The sequence below is a fragment of the Schistocerca cancellata genome, chromosome 5 (genome assembly GCF_023864275.1).
Source record: "Schistocerca cancellata isolate TAMUIC-IGC-003103 chromosome 5, iqSchCanc2.1, whole genome shotgun sequence".
Taxonomy (NCBI): Eukaryota; Metazoa; Arthropoda; class Insecta; order Orthoptera; family Acrididae; genus Schistocerca; species Schistocerca cancellata.
The window spans coordinates 691397553-691418908 of NC_064630.1; positions in this window are offsets into that span (position 1 = coordinate 691397553).

Below are 21356 nucleotides of genomic sequence, written 5' to 3' on the forward strand. Positions count from 1 at the left end.
TGACGAAAATACCTACACCTCCTCTAGCTCTCTCTCCAAGCAGGTCGTCCTTTTTGTGGAGTGTATAGCCTCGTATCTCAGGGGAGTATGATGGATGGAAATAAGTCTCCTGGAGACAGAGACACAGTGCTCTACCCTGCGATAGTAGACGAAGTTCCTCCACTTGCGTCCTGAACCCTTGCAAGTTCCACTGAAGGATGGGAGCCATCTATGATGGGGGTAGCACCTTCAGCCTGTCTCTCCGACGGGGCGGGGAGACTGCAGCAAGTGGAGGGCCAGGCGTGGGGCGAGATGATTTCCCCACACATACATCGGATTCCATCAACTCTGGGGAAGAGTCAGAGGAAGCCTCACGGAAAACAACATCTGCATGGTCAGATGGTTTACTACGGGATTTGACCCGCTGTTGCTGCTGTATGGGAGCTTTCTGTGGTTTGGTGGGCTTTGGGGGAGCCGATGTAGGAGTGGTAATTGGCGCACTGGGCTTGGGAACAGCCTCAGCTATTGGAGGTGCCAGGGGCTGGCCCAAGTTCACCACTGTACCTTTGTCTGCCGTTCGAGTAGGGGCTACTGGCTCTGAAACACTGGCTGCGTTGCAAGTGCACTGACAGCTGCAGGTGTTAGTGCCAACACTCACCACCTCAGTCTGCGTTGAGGCATCGACTTTTGGAGTAGGCTTCTGAACCAGGGATGCAAAAGATGTGGCAAATGTGGGAGGTTGCATCGACTTATAGATCTTCTTGGCCTCACCATATGGGATACGCTGGGATGTTTTTATTTCCTGGACTTTGCGTTCCTCTAAAAATATTCGGCAGTCCCTACTCCAAACAGGGTGGTTTCCAGAGCAATTGATACATCTGGCTGGAGACGAGCAACCAACTCCTTCATGAGCAGCCTTACCACAGTTGCCACAAGTCGCTTCGCCTTTACACCCTAAGGTGGTATGGCCAAAACGCTGGCATTTGAAACAGCGCATTGGAGACGGGAAATAAGGCCTCACACGAAGGCGAAGGAAGCCAGCTTTAATATGTTCTGGAAGTTTCGTGCTACTGAAGGTCAGAATAAAAGAGTCCGACTTCACAAGATTGCCATCAACCCTCTTCATGATATGTTGAACATCAACGATACCTCCCGGAGCCCACTCACGTTGCAGTTCGTCTTTGGGAATGTCGGCTAGATCCCGGCATGTCACAACACCTTTGCTATAATTCAACGTGCTGTGCAGTTCAGTGTCTATGGCATACTCCCCAAGGCATTTAGCAGCTTGCAGGTTAGTGGCTTGCTGGGAAGTGGAAGTTTCCACGAGCAAGGTCCCATTACGCAAACGCTTCACTGATTTTAAGGAGCCACAGATGCCCTCCAGACCGTTTTGTATATAGAAGGGCGAAACCTTCTCAAAACTACCCTCCTTCCGTTTTACAATGAGAAACACATGCTGATGACCAGAATGCATTCTGTTACTAAATACTTGACTTGTCAAAGATGTGCTGCAGTCAGGGAGACTGACTGCACTAGCCCTCTTCAGAGACTGGGTGTTAGAACCTTCCAGCGGCCCACCCTTTCCGCTGGGAGGAGGAAAGAAGATTTCGAAGGATCCATCTCGGTCCCACGAGCAGCTAGGGAACTAGAAGTCCACCCAGACAGAGCCCCGCGTGCCTAGGTAAGCCTTATACAACTGGGGTGCGGCAGGTGCCCCAGAGGTTGCCCGCTTGCGACTGTTCCACCCCAACAGCCACGCATCTCATAAGCGGGGAGCACACCGGAAGATTGAGGGTTTTTTATAGAGGTTGTCCTTCCTCGCAATCCAGGCGGTCAAGCCAAGATTACCATTCCCCGCAGCACACAACATTCCACCGCCGCGCCATACGGTGGTCGCTGAAGCATGTCCGGGGGTTACGGTGACAGGAGACTGGCGGCGCTGACCAGTCCCCAGCTCAGGACCACGGGGTCGCCAAACCCATACTCAGCAAATGAATGCTGAGCCCCTGGGGGCGATTCGTTATGAATAGGAAGGCTGGGCAGAGAGTGATTTACTGTGAACAGTCCAGTGATAGGATTGCTCACATCAGAATGCAGACGTCGAAATCAGTGGATGAAGGGATAGAAAAAGTGTATGAAGGTATTGAAAGTCTAATTCAGTACGTATACGTAAAGGGAGATGAAAATCTAATAGTTACGGAAGATTCGAATGCTGTTGTTGGGGCAGGAGTAGAATGTGGGCTTAGTAGTAGGAATGAGAGAGGAGGAAGACAAATTGTGTTTTACAACAAATTTCAGTTGGTAATAGCGAATACAATGTTCCAGAATCACAAAAGAAGTGTACTTATAAATTGCCGAGAGATATGGCGGGAAGACTTCAGTCAGATTACATCATGGTTAAGCAGAGTCTCCAAAATCAGGTACTGGGTTGAAAGGCGTACCCATGAGGAGATTTTGATAATGTAAAGTAAGACAGAGATTGTGATGCATTCAGCAAATAGCTGAGGACATAGGCTGCAAAAATCTCATTCCCCTGTAGGACTTTGCAGGTGCGCATTCTGACCACACTTCATTCTTATGGGTGACAAGGTGTGAGTGCGTAAACAGCATATTTGAGGAGCTGCTGAGACGAGAGAATGTTTGGTAAACTGAGCATGCTGACACTGAGTATTGTAGCACGATGACGTATACCTAAGTGCATCTAGCAGTTGTCAGTCGCGTTTGTTGTGGAACGGAACGCCCTGCCACAAAACTCTTCACCAGCATTGTGCTCTGCATGGGAGCAAATTACAGAGCATGCAAGACCGTCTGTGGTGATAACGTTCCTTATTAAAAACCGTGACCACACTTATGTATTGTTCATGAGATCATGGTAAATGTGACTTCAGTGTAATTGTTGGCTTTGAATGAAACTGTCATTTCTGCTCGTCTGATTTGGTATTTCTTTCAGTTAGCTGCTGAACTATACTGTAGTACTTCTTTCTGTGTGTGGGCCAAGAGTCATCGAGTTATGTTACTTAGCCATGACACATCATGAAAAAGTTAATGGAGCCCTTTAAATTCAAATGGCTTTGAGAACTATGGGACTTCTGAGGTCATCAGTCCCCTAGATCTTAGAACTACTGGAACCTAACTAACCGAAGGACATCACACACATCCATGCCCGAGGCAGGATTCGAACCTGCGACCGTAGCGGTCGCGCGGTTCCAGACTGTAGCGCCTAGAACCGCTCGGCCACGCCGGCCGGCGCGCCCTTTAAGTTTAGCACTCCAGTATATACGCACCTACATTAATTGTTATTTGAGGGTAAGGGTTCAGTACCTGCATGACTCCACTTGGTTGCGCACCTGTGTATCAAATGTAACAAACAAAATTACGGCGTCCAAGTGTTTTATCGTTTCTCCATCGAGAGTGTTCAATGTCCGTGCTAACAACAGTGGTAAGCCTGAGATCTCGTAACTGGCGCAGTCGTTAAGCTGGTGTTACGCAGTTGCTGAAAGTGAACGCCAGCCGTGTGTCTTACCGGAGTAAAGTGCGGTGCAGTGCTAGCTGGCGCGGGCCTTTTAGAAAGCGCCAAGTGAGAGCCTGCCCGTAAGCCACCTGTTCCGGCGCGGCAGCCGAATCCCGGGCCGGGCTCATCCGAGCGCGTGCTTTCGCTTCATAAATAAGTCAGCGGCTATTTGTCGCTTTCTCCCACCGCTTCCCCCTGAGAGCGCGCCGCTCCTTATCCACCGGAGAGATACGGCGCTCCGCCACTTCCCAGCTCTTTGCGCGCACACTTTCACTTAAAAGTGTTTACTCCACCCGGCCTGCATGCGCATACCGGCTGGGGCAGCGCGACCATCGAGGCGTCCGCCACTACTTTTCTCCACTCGTGGACAGAAGAGGACCTACCGTCACAGCTCCATGAAGCACAGTGATTCGCGAATGGCTCTTTACACCGGATCTCCTCATGCGAAGTGCAGCAAGGAACGAGAATTCTGAAATTTCTTAGACGAGTGGTTTCGATCTTACAACAAGCGAAACTCGCCGTCGTACCTTCCTCAGATTTAGTGGTGATATGGCCCATTGGATAGCCCGTCAAAAACTGAACACAGATCAACCATGAAAACAGAAAGTAAATGTACTGAACTACTAAATGAGAAGGAAAAAAAAACCAGTTCAAATGGCTCTGAGCACTATGGGACATAACATCTGAGGTCATCAGTCCCCTAGAACTTGGAACTACTTAAACCTAACTAACCTATCCATGCCCGAGGCAAGATTCGAACCTGCGACCGTAGCGGTCAGGCGGTTCCACACGACACGCCTAGAACCGCACGGTCACACCGGCCGGCATAGAAACAGTGAACGGCCCAAGTTTAACATATGCAACATCGACGGAGACAAAATAAGCCGTTGCGCTTGGTTATGTGTTTACGGTGTTGGACAGTGAAAGTGGAGTAAAGTGTTCAAGCGTCCCTCGTACCCCACAAATTATTATTTTTTCCACAAAATTATGAACTGTCCATCCGGTCATTGAGTGTCTGTTTACTGTATTCAAATTTGTGTCTGTGTTGTGGAGTAACGTCCTTTTGCAACACCGAGTAGTAACGAAGGTATCTCCAGATGTACGTAGCTCCTGTTTGTTCTACACAAGTATCGCATGTTAAGATTCTTGCGTTCTGTTTTGGAAGATTTGGCTCCTAAATTGCTTCGTTGTAACATAGTTCACACACGTTTATTGATGTTTTTATTTCTGTGGGAGGTCTATACTGCATCTCGTCTGCTCCCACTATTCATTGCATTTACCTGCGACGGTACTTCACTACTGGCCATTAAAATTGTTACACCACGAAGATGACGTGCTACAGACGCGAAATTTAACCGACAGGGAGAAGATGCTGTGATATGCAAATGATTAGCTTTTCAGAGCATTCACACAAAGTTGGCGCCGGTGGCGACACCTATAACGTGCTGGCATGAGGAAAGTTTCCAACCGATTTCTCATACACAAACAGCAGTTGACCGGCGTTGCCTGGGGAAACGTTGTTGTGATGCCTCGTGTAAGGAGGAGAAATGCGTACCATCACGTTTCCGACTTTGATGAAGGTCGGATTGTAGTCTATCGCGATTGCGGTTTATCATATCGCGACATTGCTGCTCGCGTTGGTCCAATGACTGTTAGCAAAATATGGAATCGGTGGGTTTAGGAGGATAATAAGGAACGCCGTGCTGGATCCCAACGGTCCCGTATCACTAGCAGTCGAGATGACAGGCCTCTTATCCGCATAGCTGTAACGGATCGCGGAGCCACGTCTCGATCCCTGAGTCAGCAGATGCGGACGTTTGCGAGACAACAACCATCTGCACGAACAGTTCGACGACGTTTGTAGCAGAATGGAATGTCAGCTCGCAGACCATGGCTGCAGTCACCCTTGACGCTGCATCACAGACAGGAGCGCCTGCGATGGTCTACTCAACGACGAACCTGGGTGCACGAATGGCAAAACGTCATTTTTTCGGATGAATCCAGGTTCTGTTTACAGCATCATGATAGTCGCTTCCGTGTTTGGCGACATCGCAGTGAACGCACATTGGAAGCGTGTGTTTGTCATCGCAATACTGGTGTATCAGCCGGCGTGACGGTATTCGGTGCCATTGCTACACGTCTCGGTCACCTCTCGTTCGCATTGACGGCACTTTGAACAGTGCACGTTACATTTCAGATCTTACGACCCGTGGCTCTACCCTTTATTCGATCCCTGTAAAGCCTACATTTCAACAGGATAATGCACGACCGCATGCTGCTGGTTCAGTACGGACCTTTCTGGCTACAGAAAATGTTCGACTGCTGCTCCAGATCTCTCACCAATTGAAAACGTCTGGTCAATGGTGGCCGAGCAACTGGCTTGTCAGAATACGCCAGTCACTACTCTTGATGAACTGTGGTATCGTGTTGAAGCTGCATGGGCAGCTGTACCTGTACACGCCATCCAAGCTCTGTTTGACTCAATCCAGGCGTATCAAGGCCCTATTACGGCCAGAGGTGGTTGTTCTGGGTACTGATTTGTCAGGATCTATGCACCCAAATTGCGTGATAATGTAATCACACGTTAGTTCTAGTATAATATATTTGTCCAATGAATACCCGTTTATCATCTGCATTTCGTCTTGGCAATTTTAATGGCCAGTAGTGTATATTCTTACCACCTGATTCATATTCTATCCAATGTATAGCATGGAGAACACACACGTCAGTTACTGGACGGTCAGTTCATGATTTGTGGGAAAAAGATGCACCAGAGGGATTTAAACACAGATCTTCCACATGGCGGTCTAACTCCGTGACCACACATGGAAGAGCCATGATTATTGCAGCACGCTCGATTCCCTTGTAAGAGATCGTCTCCAGATCTGAAGATGATCTCTTAGAAGATCAAAGCCGGTCTTTTTAAGATAAAAATAAAAAGAAACTTAAATGCGATCACGACTGAGTTTATTTTTAAAAAATGAGAATTCTGCCCTGTGTCAACGCTAGGTACGCGTGAGCGAACGGTGTTCAGTTGTGTTCGGTTCGCGTTCGCTTATGTTCCTCAGTGTTTCGCTAGATGTTCTTTTACCAAATGATCATAGAAGTTATGTTCCCCTCCTCTTCGGCCGTAGCAGTACTGGGAGAGATTTAAGTGTGACACATCTCACAGACGGTAGCTTACCTAACAACTGCAGAATTAAACTAGTTATTTTGGAAGTTTATTTTTTTGTCTGTAGTGCAGTGACATACGTGGACAGGGACAGCCATTATGATTCCTTCTGGACAAGCTGTAACAATGATAATGTGGTGTTGGGTCAAACGAGTCTTCTTTTACGTATTGCCAATCCGCAGTAGCCTCCGAGTTACGTAATACCTTTCGTGATGTTTTCTCCTTGCATGGAGTTTAGCTCTTGTCGTGGTGCCAGTTGCCTAATGGCGTGTTACAATTACTACTCTAGTGTTTAGAACATTTCCTCCCATAATGTCATTAAAACATGCTCTCGTGTGATGGAATTTCCCAAGTCCGTCGGAATGCACAATGGACTTTAATGGATGCAGGTGATAAGATATGATGCTTACGTACGTGTGACCTGTAAGAGTCGTATCTAGACGTAAGAGGGTTCCATAGCTCTCGAACTGCACACGCCCCGCACCATTACAGAGCGCCGGCCGGTGTGACCGTGCGGTTCTAGGCGCTACAGTCTGGAACCGCGTGACCGCTACAGTCGCAGGTTCGAGTCCTGCCTCGGACATGGATGTGTGTGATGTCCTTAGGTTAGTTAGGTTTAAGTAGTTCTAAGTTATAGGGGACTGATGAGCACAGATGTAAGTCCCATATTGCTCAGAGCTATTTGAACCATTACAGAGCCTCCACCAGCTTGACATGCAGAGTCCATGGATTCATGAGGTTGTTTCCGTACCCGTACACGTCCATCCGCTCGATACAATTTGAAACGAGACTCCTCCGACCAAGTAACATGTTTCCAGTCGTCAACAGTCCAATGTCGGTGCTGAGACGTCCAGACAAGTCGTAAAGCTCTGTGTCGTGCGGCCATCGCTCGTGCGCCGTCTATAACACCGCGTTCAAACTCAATTAAATCTTGATAACTTGCCATTGTAACAGCAGTAACCGATGTAACAACTGCGCCAGACACTTTTCTTATAGCCGGCCGGAGTGGCCGAGCGGTTCTAGGAACATCAGTCTGGAACCGCGGGACCGCTACGGTCTCAGGTTCGGATCCTGCCTCAGGCATGGATGTTTGTGATGTCCCTAGGTTAGTTAGGTTTAAGTAGTTCTAAGTTCTACGGGACTGATGACCTCCGATGTTAAGTCCCATAGTGCTCAGAGCCATTTGAACCATTTGAAACATTCGAACTTTTCTTGTATAGACGTTACCGACCGCAGTATCGTATTCTGCCTGTTTACGTATCTCTGCATTTGAATACGCGTGCCTATACCAGATTCTTCGGCGCGTCAGTGTATGTGCAGAGATCCCGGCGGAGGTTCGAGTCCTCCCTCGGGCATGCGTGTGTGTCTTTGTCCTTAGAATAATTTGGATTAAATAGTGTGTAAGCTTAGGGACTGATGACCTTAGCAGTTAAGTCCCATAAGATTTCACACAAATTTGAACATTATTTCTGTATATACAGATCACAAACGTTAATAAATTCAGATCAGTTATAGACCTATCTTCCATGTTCATCAATTTCATATCAGCATGATTGTCCACATGTCTTCCTTCAGAGTGTCAGGAACTGATAAAGAGGAATCACGCTTTGGGCCCTCATGGACCGAACATTGTTCCCTCTCTTGGACTGACTAAATTTGTCAAAAATTGGTCGAGAATTCTCTCTAAAAGAAATCAGTGTATCTCATCCACGCTGCCCTACGCAAAGTCGTTATCGGGTACAATTTAAATATTCCTAGTTAGAAACATTCACATACACATTAAAAGAAGAGGGAGAACTTTCAGTACAAAGAAAGGTGCTATAAATGATTCAAAGTTGGTGCGACGATAAGACGTGGCTGGTCGCCAAGCTGTAGCAGCAGCAGCAGGAGGAGGAAGTTGTCTCGTCAGTAACCGTCCGGCCCGTGTCGCGTATCGACCTGGCCACTGCAGCCCACTTATATGCCCAGCTCAACTTTACTAATTAGAGCCGGTCGAACGGGCAAATGCCCTCCACCCCAGCGCCCCGTCGCCCCGCCGCCTAGCCGGCAATGGGCCGGCGCCGGCCAGCCTGCCGTAGCCCACAGCACACAGCCCAGACCCCACACCACACACACCCCTCACTCTGCACAGGTGGCACGCACTACGCAGGCGCACGCGTCACTGCCCACTGGCTCCTCCAGATTAGAGTGACACTGGTCCAATTAACTCGCCTTCTCACCCCTGTCGACTTTCGGGCCTACTTTGCGCCTCCCTAACTGACCCATTGTTTCTTTTATTGTGTTCCTCAGTACGAAGATGTTGCACTGCACATTATCGAGTGCTAGCCACTTCATCTCTGCAAGACAACTGAACTGCAAACCTTCGCAAAGTAGTGAAGCGCTGGTTACTCTCTACGACCCCACTTCCCAATACTTCCCCCTTCACCTCCGCCATTACCAGCTGAATCGGTAGTTTGCAGAAGGGAACGAATCGGAAACCTCATTTTGTGAGGAAATACAAAAACTTTCTCCTGTTCTTATTTTTAATTTTGTCTTAACCAAACAGTTATAGACGATTCTTTACGTAAACCTCCTCTCTTAGTACCTTGTAAAGATAAATTGTGATGTCCTAAAGGAGGCATCACGGGATTAAAAACCAAATATTTGTTCTCTTCTTCTAACTGATTATTAATGAGACATGAAAACTGAAAGGGTCCTGTAGCCACCTTTCATTAGTCCGGTAGCCCATTTCCATTACCATTTCTCTTTCTTTTCCTTGTTTCTCATTTCTCTTTACTTTCATAGTGGTGTGATTGAATGAATGTTAATGTGGTTGTGTGTCACGTTGCTAGATGGTGGCGTAGTCTGCTGCAGAAAGTCTGCGACAGTCGTACAGATTCAGCAGCAGTGGTACAGAATAGCCAATTCGCGTAGTGGTCAAGTAGGCAAAGAGGTTTTCGCTACTTGTGAGGAATCCACCTGCGTTAGGTTGGTGGCGGAAATGGCATCTTTGGGTTTTCCGGGCCACGCGGAGCGTGGAAGAGGCTGGAGAAGCGGGAGGCAGTCCGCCGCCGGTACGGGAAGCGTCCACAGCTGTGCTCCAGTCGAAGAAGGGTGAGTTAGACTGACCGCGTGGCGCGCTGTTACTTGGCGAGGGGAGAGCTGTTAGCTTTTGGTCTCGCTTTTCAAATCTGGAAGATTGCTTTGCCTTGTCGCAGCAAGGAATGCAAAACTTTGGCAGATTTTTCTTTTAGCAAATTTCTGTAGCTGACTTGGATCCGCCGGAAGAGCGCCACACAAAGTTGTCGATAAGAAGTGAGCACTCGCTTCTGTATGAATGTCTGTTTGCCTTCAGCTGTGCCTGCATAAGCTTTCACCTTTCTAAATATTTAGAGCTTTGCCTTCTCGTAAATTATCCTTGCTTTATGTGTCTTTCGTCCGTGGGGAGCCAACCACGTGGTAGAACATTATAGTTGTTGGGCTACCGGCATCACTAACTGTCCGATCGCATGTTTGTTTTAGATAATGTTAACATGATTGTGTGATGTGATATTGTGGAATTTGGGCACTATACCTAGAAATTGTGTCTCCACTAACCACGTGTTATCAGGAATCGTGTACGTGCCTCACATCCTTATCTTAGGAATAAATGATTTTATCTACAATTTTCTCTTGTGTTCCGAGATTACGTTTTGCACCTAAGCCACTCACCTCGTAGCTTTCCCGTTAGCACATCCAATGCTTTTCCTTATGCACAGGTCCAGTGATTAGTCTCCCCTTGTATTTTATAACAAATGCTTTAGATTAAGTCTTTTTTTCAGGTGTGTTGCTGGGAGCTGATCTTCTGCACAGTGTTCTTGCATGTGCTATTTTATTTTAAATGTTTGATTGTCGTGAACAGTGCACGGAAACACTATTAATTACATCGTATCCCCTATGAGCGACATCACAACGTATGCATTTTTGTGAGTTTTTGGTCTGTGATCAAGTTAATTTATTTTCCGACTCGACCAAATCTTTGATTAGTTGTATGGTTAGAGTCGGTGGCGACCCTACTCTTCTCACGTTAATTTCATAAGCAATAATTCCATTCCCAATAATAAGGAATAACCCGTAGTAACAGGTTAGTTACAAAACTTCTCGATACATCAACTGCAATAGTTTTATTTTCACAAAAAATTCATAAAACGACACGTACAGGATACGTGTATACTTCTCACAGGTTTTGAAAGCATTAACTTCTAAATTTAGTCTGAAAAGTGTTACTGTCCTTCACTTTCTCTGTCCTCTGCAGTAGCTGTTGCTTGTCATAGCAACATCACCTTACGAAATGATCAACATCTACATCTACCTGATTACTCTGCTATTTACAATTAAGTGCCTGGCAGACGGTTAATCTGTACTCATATCGAATGTATGTAGCTGTCTTGTGTACGTCCTGGATCTTTTGGTCTTGTATCGGAAGTTTTCCGTAGTATGTCACTTCTGTGGGATTGTGGGGCACACCTATGTTGTTGTTTCGCAGCACGAAAGTGTTTTCCACCGCAACATCAATGAACCCAGATACGGTAAAAAAAACCTTCCGGTAAGACGTATTCTAACTTGCTGTACTTGGAAATCGAAAATGAGTACTTTTTCAGCGAGTTTATTGATATTTTGTGAAACTTAGGACACCAGTTTTTGAAATCCACGGTACTTTCAGCAGAGGTTTGAGTAATTGTTGTGGTGTGTGATTTTTCTTTTCACGATCCCAAAAAAGCGATAACATTGAAGAAAGGAGTGGGAACTGCTAATACATGTTTGTAAATCTCTCAGCAGCAGCTGATACGCTCCAAAGTGTTGCGGCTTTGGAGCAGTTCTGTAATCTAAGTGTCCGTACTGTTTATTTTCTGCAACAATAGGCCTAAAAAGAAACATCGCATTATAAACACCCCAACTAACATCCTTTTAAAATATTTAGAATAGCTACCATATCGATAACTCTTATTCGTTTACCTTTAATGAAAAATATCTAAACTCATATATCCGAAATTATACACAAAATAACATTCTGATGCACTAAAAATACCAGGTTTTAAGCATCTGAACAGCAGATACAGCCAACAGTATTGAATACGATACGATATTGCAGTGGCTGTGTTATTCCGAATTAGGTTACAATGTTCCTTCAGACATGCACGCACATCCAAAGCAACAGGAACAGCGGCGACTACAGCCGCTATGAAATGCACGAAATGTATTCGCAGTTGCGAATATAGACAACGATCAGCTGTAGAATGGAATGACGACAATGATAATTTGTGCTGGACCGGGTCTGGAACCCTTATTTTCCGCTAATCGCGAGCGGCCGTTATGGCATTTTATTTCCGTGTTTATTTCCGTACAGAGGAGACATTTTACTTGAAAGTCGCTTGCCCGGGCTCAGCGGATAATTACGATACTGCAGTGCCTCTGTTCATCCGAATTAGAATGGAATGTTCCATAGCAATAAACATAACAGGTGCACAAGTACAGCTTGTAAAGAAATGGCTGACAACATATGCAAGTTTGGCTGTGGCCCTCAGCCGTGGTGAGATAGCCTAATGGCATGGCCGACGCTCGAGGCAAGAGGGCAAGAAGTTGGGCAGCTATTCTTCTAGAGCTAGTAGTAGGATTGCGTTCTACTACTTGAAGAATGTTCTCAACTTTATTAGGCTTTCATTGTACGGGACGTTCAACTGGTTCAAATGGCTCTGAGCAATATAGGACTTAACAGCGGACATAATCAGTCCCCTAGAACTTAGAACTACACTACTGGCCATTAAAATTGCTACACCACGAAGATGACGTGCTGCAGACGTGAAATTAACCGACTGGAAGATGCTGTGATTTGCAAATGATTAGCTTTTCAGAGAATTCACACAAGGTTGGCGCCGGTGGCGACACCTACAACGTGTTGGCATGAGGAGAGTTTCCAACCGATTTCTCATACACAAACAGCAGTTGACCGGCGTTGCATGGTGAAACGTTGTCGTGATGCCTCGTGTAAGGAGGAGAAATGCGTACGATCACGTTTTCGTCTTTGATAAAGGTCGCATTGTAGCCTATCGCGATTGCGGTTTATCGTATCGCGACATTGTTGCTGGCGTTGGTCGAGATCCAACGACTGTTAGCAGAATATGGAATCGGTGGGTTCAGGAGGGTAATACGGAACGCCGTACTGGATCCCAACGGCCTCGTATCACTAGCAGTCGAGATGACAGGCATCTTATCCGCATGGCTGTAACGGATCGTGCAGCCAGTTCTCGATCCCTCAGTCAACAGATGGGGACGTTTGCAAGACAACAACCATCTGCACGAACAGTTCGACGACGTTTGCAGCTGCATGGACTGTCAGCTCGGAGACCGTGTCTGCGGTTACCCTTGACGCTGTATCACAGACAGGAGCGCCTGTGATGGTGTACTCGAACGACGAACCTGTGTGCACGAATGGCAAAACGTCATATTTTCGGATGAACCCAGGTTCTGTTTACAGCATCATGATGGTCGCATCCGTGTTTGGCGACATCGCGGTAAACACACATTGGAAGCGTATATTTGTCATCGCCATACTGGCGTATCAGCCGGCGTGATGGTATGGTGTGAGATTGGTTACACGTCTCGGTCACCTCATGTTCACATTGACGGCACTTTGAACGGTGGGCGTTACATTTCAGATGTGTTACAACCTGTGGCTCTACCCTTCATTCGATCCCTGCGAAACCCTACATTTCAGCAGGAGAATTCACGCTCGCATGTTGCAGGTCCTGTACGTGCCTTTCTGGATAGAGAAAATGTTCGATTGCTGCCCTGGCCAGCACATTCTCCAGATCTCTCACCAATTGAAAACGTCTGGTCAATGGTGGCCAAGCAACTGGCTCGTCACAATACGCCAGCCACTACTCTTGATGAACTGTAGTATCGTGTTGAAGCTGCATGGGCAGCTGTACCTGTACATGCCGTCCAAGCTCTGTTTGACTCAATGCCCAGGAGTATCTAGGCCGTTATTACAACCAGAGGTGGTTGTTCTGGGTACTGATTTCTCAAGATCTATGCACCCAAACTGCGTGAAAATGTAATTACATGTCAGTTCTAGTATAATCATTTGTCCAAAGATTACCCGTTTATCATCTGCATTTCTTCTTGGGGTAGCAATTTTAATGGCCAGTAGTGTACTTAAACCTAACTAACCTTAGGACATCACATACATCCATTCCCGAGGCAGGATTCGGACCTGCGACCGTAGCGGTCGGGTGCTACCAGACTGAAGCGCCTAGAACCGCTCGACCACTGCGGCCGGCTACGGGACGTTCAGAGACAAAATTTACGCTGGGAAGCGTACCACGCCCACGTAATCCGTTAAACGCCCTGCTGGACACCCCGCTATCTGCACTCTGCGATTCGGAAATCGTTGTTGGTATTCTCGCCCAGCAGCTCTGGAATTCCCATTGGACAAACCATAGACAAACACCATGTCAGCATACTCTGCATGTGTGAAGATACGTGGCATTTTCACCAAAAAAATTGTATTCGTTGTTCACATAACAACACTGTAGTACCGTGCACTACGAGTAGCACTGTCGGACAGAGACTTGAGGTAGACAATTGCACCACGCGCAAGTGAACCGCGTACTGACATGGTTAGTAAAGTACGACGCTACACCTTTACCGCCTCAAGTTGTTTTCAATGGTTTACTCGGAAACGGTTAAGAAAAGGGAATATGTTTATTAGGAGGTTTTTGTTCAGAATCATCACTAGTACCACCCCTCAAAGTATGTACCTTTCCTCCTGACTCATTCTGTATTTATACACTATTTGAGAATGAGAGATCTTAGCGACTTTCAGCCAACTTTAAGAGTAATTTCGAAGCTTCTTTAAACTTATTCACCTTCGCCCAGTAAAATAATGGAAAGGAGAAAATTTATCAGTTACTACATTCTCGCTGTTGATGCAGTAAAGCTTCAGCATCTGCCGTGGCGTTTTAATGATTTACCTCTTTACACTAACTCTATTCGGAACACGTCTTGCAGACAGTATCTGAATGTACCTACTTGCAAAACTGTATCATTGTATGACACACAGATGTGACGTCATAGACATTCAGATGCGTGTTAAACTATGGTTTCGTGTTTTCAATCATAAAGGTCTTACGATGTTTCAAGGGGGCCGTACAAACTTTCATTCGTATTGCCAGAGTGTGCAGGGAACGACTGGGACTTCAACATGTGTAAGCAGGAAGACGCAACTCTCAAAATGGTGTTTGAAAATTTTGGGCGTGGTTATTTACTTTATGTGGTTTCTAACACGCAACGAGTCCGGTGCCGAAAGAGTAAGCGCTTAGTTTCATATGCGCGAAGTTGCAGGCCCAAATCTCGTTGCCGGTACTATTTCTTTTTGTGAGTTATCTGCACCAATATTCAGTATTATGCTTCTGTTCTGGCGTAACCACAAACGACGGAACGAAGATGCGGAAAGCAAGAGCAGAGAAGGTGGTGAGGAAACGTCGGCCACTGGTGCGCGGAATTGGTCCGCACCGCGCCCAGGGAGACACCTGGAAGAAGGGAATATAAACGCCGCTCCTGCTAGCTTCGTCCCCTCAGATCGGCCCGAATCTGCAACGAACATTTGTGCTACACTATCAGATTGTCGTGATCCTATTAACTGCTTACTTGGACTTCGTGTACCGCAAGAACTTTGGTGTTTTCATGTCGCACCTCTCTTGCGATTACTGCTTGTTAATCTCCAAAGTTAAATATTATCAATTCGCTTTCGAGAAATAAAACTACTAATGTTATTTGTTTGAGTTGTTGAATAGCATTCCGAGAACGGAACATCCTCTAGGCACCCTATAAGCAACGAGTGGGCAAGACCGCACAGCTTCGATAGGCGTGGTACGCCGCGAAACTTTGTGACAACCAAAAACTGTTGATTAATGTAGACCAAGTTTGTTTTGCAATAGACACAGTGAAATAAACCATGGGGAGTAAAAAGACTGCATTCCTTACATCTACTATGTTGCTGTTGTTGTCCTCAGTCCAAAGACTGGTTCGATTCAGCTCTCCATGCTACTCTACCTTCTGCAAGCCTCCCCATCTCCGAATAACTACTGCAACGTACACCAAACTGAATCTGCTTACTGTATTCATCTCTTGGTCTCCCTCTATAATTTTTACCCCCCCCCCCCCCCCCACAAACACACTTCCCTCTTTATGTCTTAGAATGTCTTCTATATACCGATACCTTCTTATGGTTAAGTTGTGCTACAAATTCCTTGTCTCCCCAGTTCGATTCAGTACCTACCTGATCGACCAATATAATCTTCAAAGTTCTCATGTAGCACCACATTTCGAAACCTTCTTTTCTGTTTTTATCTTAACTGTTTATCGTCCGTGTTTCACTTCCATACATGTCTATACTCCCGACAAACGCCCACAGTAAAGACTTCCCAACACTTACATCTATACTCGATGTTAACAAAATTCTCTTCTTCAGACATACTTTTGTTGTCATTGCTAGTCTATGGTTTACTTCGGCCATCATCAGTTATTTTGCTGCACAAATAGCAAAACTCATTTACTACCTTAAATATCTCCTTTCCTAATCTAATTCTCTTATCGTCACCTGATTTAATTCGACTACATTCCATTATCCTTGTTCTGCTTTTGTTGATATTCACCTTATATCCTGCTACATGTCGCTACAATTATTGTTTTCCTTGTTTCTACGATCAGTATTACCATGATTCCTGCAGTGTTGCGTAGGTTACACATAAAAAAAAAAGACAGCGCTTAACTTCGCTGATATGACGGTAACCTGTATTACCATTGCGGCAAGGCCGTTAGCGGCTACATGTTATACTTGTTATACTTGTCTCAAATGAAGGCACAATATTATAAACAGAATGATTGCACCGATTCGATACAAAGTTTTCGTGTATCCTTTTCAGATTTCCGATCTCATTACGACGAAAAAAGTTCTCCATTTTCCATGTTAGAGATTACCAAAAAAAGGAAATGATGGTGTGGCCTGTCCGGTTAGCTGTGTGGTCTAACGCACGGCTGTCCAGACTGGGAAGGAGCGCCTGGTCCCCGGCACGAATCTACCCGGCGGACTTGTGTCGAGGTCCGGTGAGGCTGACAGTCTGTTAATGACTTTTAGGCGGTTTTCTATTTCCCTCGGCGAATGTGGGCTGGTTTCCCATATTCCGCCTCAGCTACACTATGTCGGCTATTGCTGCAGAAACAAGTTGTCGACATATGCATACACCACCATTACATAGGGGTTACACTCATCTGGTGTGAGATGTTTCCTGAGTGGGGGGGGGGGTTCAACCGGGAGGTGAACAGCACAATAAAGCTGAAAGAGTGGTTTGGTGTGAGGCAGCGGAGGGGTGAAGTGGACTGCGGTAGTCATCATGGGGTTGTGGACCGCTGCGGCTGCGTTGGGGACGGAGCCTCTCCCTCGTTTCTAGGCCCCTGGTTAACATACTATACAAGACAAATGACAGTTTAGATACTGATGCTTCTCATGGTAATAATAAAGCTGTTGTTAGAATTATGTGAGATTGAAAAATAAACTACCGGCAGCAAAATTCGATCCAGAGACCTCTCGCATATGAAACTAATTGCTTACTTTGTCGGCTGCAACTCCCAACAACAGTAGCTGCCCTACAAAACGTACAGCATTTGCAGCCCTATAATTTTCAAATTCTATTTTCTCAAAAACAATTGGAGATGGATCATCTTATTTTGAGAGATTGCCGGGCACTCTCACTTCTGATTCGTTATAGGGAGTACGATCTACTTAGATTTGACTTCATAAATTATGATGAAATGGTTGGCAGTAGTTTATGGTCTTGTTTGCATGTTGTAGGGAAGGAAATTCGGCAAGCTTTACCTGCATTCAAAGGAACAGGGTGCCGACTTAAACGACTGCAGTAAAAGCATGACGTTGGTGGGCCGACAAAGCGCGTTTTTCTGGAGAATGGTGAGGAGACATTTCCAGACGGCCGCATTGTGCAAAAACACATTAAGTTGGTGCTGGACGACAGGTAGACGTCCAGGTATATGGAGCCAGCGCCGAGAAGTCGCCGACAGCGCATTGTAGGCCGAGAATAAAGCAGAGGATGCGCCCTTGTTAGGGAGCAAGCCGACAAAAGAATGTAAACGTTCTGCGAATCTCCATGAGGCAGGGAAAGTGGCGTTCAGACTTCCAGACCCTGTTTCAAAATATCTCTGTCAATGCACAAAGCTGTTTGTGAGTTTATAGCTGTTCTTTGGAAACTTTGAAATGGATGCAACAGGGGAGATAACAAGCTGTTTATGGAGGGCTGTGCTTCCACCCTGTATTGTGTTAGCAAAAGACATGGCAAATGTGTGAGAAAGAGGCTGCGAAGCTGAATTTTTTTCCATTTTCTGCCAATTAACTTTGAAGTCTCTGATTGGTCAAATCGGTTTGCAGTTCAAAGACCATTCTCCGAGCTTAGAACGCCAGGCTCCAGATCGTGATTGGCTTGTGCGAAAGTGGGGGAAGTCGAAAAAGAGAAATGTGCTTTTGGAAAAGAGCAGAGGAGAAAACAGGGGGAAAGGAAGAAAGATCACTCTTGTACAAGTCTCTTGTACTAGCGTTTTGCTAGTAAAGAACTGCAGGTCTCTACCTAAATGGTGAGACATGTGTCTTTTCCTAGTGTGTGACTTAGAGCCTGTGCCAGTCACCTTCTGAACCATCAGAGGTACTGCTTATGTCATCACGGTCACAACAAGTGATGCATCCGTATACTTATTTTCCTTGGGTCGGCTGTCTGAACATTCGACGTATTCCGACACGCACAGTCGTGGCATGGAGTCAAATTGGTCTGGCAGACCGGAAAACGTGTCCACCTGCACACTGGAATCCATCGGGGTTTCAGAGGCTCATAGGGAATTACCTGCATTCTGAATTAACCAAACGCGAGGCCGAGTACTTGCATTTTTCGGGAACGCGCATTTAATAACAGAATGAAGCTGTCCATGACTTCAGTCGCCGAATGCATCGTGGCGCGCCGCCCTGACCAGTAGGACGGTAAACTAATCGCTGCTGAAACGTAGGACTATAATATATATTTCTCAGCACCATGTTCTTTCGAACCAAGTTTTGCCTTTTGTTTTGGATGGTAGAATATAGATGCTTGGTGGTGGCGTAGTTTGATTCCATAACCTGGATTCACGTGCATGAAGTCAGATAGAGTGAGTAGTGTTCTCATTGGTGTCGTGTGTCCATCCCCAGCAGACCACTTTGCCCACCATAGATCCCATGTCAGTAAGGCGTTTGTTAAATAAATTTTTTGTGTGATGTTTCTTTAATAATTTTGCTGTCTTGTAATATCTAAGATCAATAAATCGATTGTGAATTAGACTACAACTTCTCCCTGAGTTCTGATTAACAGTTCCTTCGCATTTTTTTATGGCAGTCTAGATCTGAAACATAAAAGAAAACCACTTCGTCTACAGGCCACAAGTGGAGCAACCTACTGCCGTGTCATCCGCTGAGGAGGATGCGGATAGGAGGGGCATGGGGTCAGCACACCGCTCTCCCGGTCGGTATGATGGTATTCTTGACCGAAGCCGCTACTATTCGGTCGAGTAGCTCCTCAATTGGTATCACGAGGCTGAGTACACCCCAAAAATGGCAACAGCGCATGACAGCCTGGATGGTCACCCATCCAAGTGCCGACTACGCCCGACAGCGCTTAACTTCGGTGATCTCATGGGAACCGGTGCGGAAAGGCCATAGCCTAGATCTGAAACATAAGGAGTAGCTGTCCTACTTGGTGTCCACTGTGTGGATCTTCTACTTCATTAACAATAATCATCCTTCAATTTACGTATGTTAAAATCCTAGTCCTCCCCTAGACGTCTTGTCAATATGTCCTTGTTAGAGTGACATATTTAGTACATTAACTAATTTGTAAAGTAAACAGACGCTTGAAGCTGTTTAATACAAGGGCGTTCGATTATTTAAAGGATCGGTGTTTTTTGGTGAGAGTTTCCTACTAAGCGGATTAAAACTACCCACTCAGATAACTCGCCCTGGCTCCCTTGCTCTGCTCATCAGGGGAGTCGTCTCCCATCAGTCACCATCACATCGTCCTAATGAATGACCGCCGCCTCAGAGAGACACGCAATACGGTCCCATTCCATTCCGCCGCTGTGGATTACAGCGGCCGCTTTTTATGCTACTTTTAATAATCTGTTCTACGACGACAGCGCGGGCAGAAAAGGAAGGACGGCAGAATCTCGTCATCGATAGGGATTCGCGTTTCACCGGTCGTAATTACTTGGCGTGCAATCGGATTTTAAAATGGCATCCGCGACGGTTCAGACAGAACTGGGAAAGGGGAGGCGTGGTTAGGACGGTTGGGTGGGGAAGGGGACAGGAATACCTCCAGAGAGAGGGGAGGCACACAGACAGTGGTGGATCGGCGCGTCGGAGCGCGCGCGTCATTTTGATCAGGGATAACGAGTGCCGCTGCGGCGAGCAGAGGGGGGAGAGAAGTCCATCAGCGGCGCGGCGCGGCCTGATAGGAGCGTGCGCCGCGATAATTACCGCCTAATTGGGACCGGCCGCCGGCAGAGCGCGTCCCGCGGGCGTCGGACCCCGGCTGCGCGTCGGGCCGGTGTTCTCATTTTCCGGCGGTAATTTTTGGCGCGTTGCATTTTGTAGCGGCGGTAATTAAGCAGTGGCCGGCCGCGGGTAATTGGTGGTCCTGTGGCGCTGACCTCAGCGCCGGTGCCGCCCACCTGACCCTCGGCTGCCCTGCGCTCCCGACTCCCCAACACTGGCGGGGAGCCACCGGCGCGCAACCCCACGGGGCAAACGAGGCAGTCTTAGCTTCTCTCTGGTCACTCCCTACATCACTTCGCTACTTTGCTGCTTGTACAGGGTGTTTCACAATTCGTGTTACACACTTCTGGAGGTCGTAGAGGGGACTTAGTTGATCAAGTTTTACGCAGGAACCCACGTCCGGAAGCCGGCCGGAGTGGCCGAGCGGTTCTAGGCGCTGCAATCTGGAACCGCGAGACCTCTACGGTCGCAGGTTCGAATCCTGCCTCAGTCATGGATGTGTGTGTTGTCCTTAGGTTAGTTAGGTTAAAGTAGTTCTAAGTTCTACTGGGCAAAAAAGGGGAACTTGCAGAAAATAGAGGAAATTCTAGGAAGCAGAATAGAAAACAAAATTGAGATTAGGCTAAGAGGGGATCAGTTGTGGCAACAGTCATGGGAAGGTGAAGAAACAGGGCGTAGAACTTATGAGTTATTACCAGATGTTAGGGAAAGAATGGAAATGCCATATTTTGAACCAACTAGGGGACTGATTCACTTTCTCACTGGACATGGACCCTACTCGACATACCTATGTCGATTCGGGATAAAGGCGACACCTGCGTGTGACTGTGTTGCTCCGGAGGGTACTCCTGACCATGTAGTCTACGAGTGCCTCAGATCTACGTGACCAACTACCTCATACAGACACGTACAGACTGCTGAGACAACAAGACACGTTTCAGACTATCAACAACCTGGCTAACGCGGTATCACAGAAAGTCTTAAAGGACTACTTGCGAGAACCAAATTAGCATTCATCAGAGACCCAATTAAATACCGATAACGTCAAGCACCCTATTCCCAAACCGCCTGGGCGCGGAAAGGCCGACCTCGTA